Consider the following 2,500-nt stretch of genomic DNA (forward strand, 5'->3'; position numbering starts at 1 on the left):
AGAATTGCAATTCAAGTTAAGAGTGCGCAATAGAGCGAAGGTTAGACCGTCCTTTTAAAGAGCAATGTGAGACCAACGTGAGGATAATAGTTTTGCAGACCCTGTGACAAGAACAAAAGAAAGAAGAGCACTCTTACCTTATTCAGCCAAGTTACAAGTGGAGCAGCAACTCGCAGTCCCCGTCAGCCCACCAATAATAACGCCTTCACGTCATCATGGCCAAAAATATCTGAATGATGCCTTCACATCGTCATGGCCGAATCGAGGACTTGATCTTCAAATTGCAGCCCAACCCGCGTAGCATGCAATCACGTGCAAGGCATTATACATCATCCATCTCTCAATTGCACAGACACACACTAGAGTGCAGCAGCACCCCATCTTGTATATTTCATGCTTTGCTGCCCTGAACGGATTGACGTGCACAATCCTGCACCACATTTACCATCGATTGAAGACGTCTGATATTGTACGGGAGTGTACACGTCCATCTTGTCGGATGCCTTCCTGAGATAGCCCCATCTTCCTTGGGGTGTTTGTCGTCCTCGCACTAGACTGTGGTGGTCGTACATACAGTGTGCTCGCCTTTACATCCCGGGCCCCTTTACTGCACCAACGGATGAGAGGCACCAGGTTCCGATACCTAAGCTTGCCTATGATGGAAACCTCGGCAAGGAACCTTGGTTGGAGTGTTTGGAGGTCCTCTTCACTGCCACCGGCATGTGTTGGTATTGATCCAAAGCCTCCTTTGCCCAACAGCTGGTGGAAAGCTTCCGTCTTGGTCGATCACATCGTGCCTCCGACACTTCACAATTGCTGCCATACAAGTACAGCTAAAATGCTGCTGCCCACAGGAATAACGAACAGCCTTTTGAAAGAAGGCAGTGGCATAGCATCGAAGCGAGGAGCCTGCGTGCCGTAATTGGTGAAGGTCCACGAGTGAACGTTATATTGAGCGCCTGGCGGTGGTCCGCTGCCTAAACCCTACAAATCCCACATGCATTTCATCATCCACAATGCTTAAACAATCGATGCTTACCCAATCCTAGCTTCGCCTAATGCATTCGCCCTCCCGTAATCTGCAGGCAATGAAGGGAGAGGAACTTCGAGAGGATGGGAACGAAAAGAGGGGAGAAAGAGGGCTGGGGCAGGTTACGAAAAGAGGAACTTCTAGAGGATGAGAAAGAGTGCTGAAGGAAGCTTGAGGCGGAGGCGGAGGCGGGCTGCAGGTTGCCTGGCTAGAGAGTGCCTGCAATGGTGGGAAAGCGCAGATGCGTGAGGGAATACACTGTATGCCCTATTCACTTATGTCTTGTTCACTCAGGCTTTGTGGATTAGTAGAAATAGCAAAAGTCCACAAAATTTCAGTCGCTAGTACAGCTCATGGTTCCACGGTCTAGGCGATCCTTTTGTCTGAGCTAAGAGGTCATGAGCTCTAATCCTGCTTGCCCCTACTCGGTAATATAAATATAATTATTAATAAACTTTGCCTTTGCCTTCGCCGTAGCCCGAGCCTCGTCTCCCCTCTTTTTGCTCGAGCCTTGTCTCCCCTCTTTTTTCTTTTCACACATCTCTCCTTCGTCCCTCTTTTCACACATCTCGAGCCTCGTCTCCCCTCTTTTTGCTTTTCACACATCTCTCCTTCGTCCCTCTTTTCACACATCTCCCCTTTGCCCGAGCCTCATCTCCTCTTTTCACACATCTCCCCTTTGCCGGAGCCTCATCTCCTCTTTCCACACATCTCGCCTTTGCCCAGCCTCATCTCCTCTTTTCGCACATCTCCCCTTTGCCCGAGCCTCATCTCCCCTTTACAACGCCCCACTTTTCACACATCTCCCCTTTGCCCGAGCCTCATCTCCCCTTTACAACGCCCTCGGATACTTCCATCCGAATAGAGGGGGGTAGATATTTGCGGCGTCATAAATATCTATAGCATTTCGACGGAATCAATGATCGAATGGTTGGTGGACCACAATTTCCAACATTCTTAGCTCTAAAAACCTTTACATATGGAGAAAATTTTATCAATACATTGACTTCAAATTTTCATCCTGAGAGCAAGACACAATGGGAAAATCACAATGTGAAGGAACACAATCTTTCTTATCATAAATAAAGGCATACACCTTTGCAAATTAAAAAAAAAAGAACTCAAAATGAATCATGACTTGTCACAATAATGAAAACAAATATATAAGAGCGTAATGGACGAAACGTTTTTCAAAGCATCAACGTATGCTCAGGATAGTCTTACTTGCTTTTTCTAATATAAAACCCATAATACAAAACCAAAATTTAAATAAAAACAAGAAGACCTCATGAATGATGTTCTAATATGAGGAACACACTTAAGAGATGTTCAAAAGCCCATAAGAGTAAGTAAGACAAAGCCAATGAGCAGCCATGACTCCCTTCCATCTATTCATAACACTATGCCTCTTGTGCTTCTTATTGCACTAGATAGTCTTCTACTTCAATTCCGTATATGACTCCTCTAAAC

Source organism: Dipteris shenzhenensis, chromosome 4, assembly GCF_047967505.1.
Source record: "Dipteris shenzhenensis isolate YYH24624 ecotype China chromosome 4, Dip_SZ_1.0, whole genome shotgun sequence".
NCBI lineage: Eukaryota > Viridiplantae > Streptophyta > Polypodiopsida > Gleicheniales > Dipteridaceae > Dipteris > Dipteris shenzhenensis.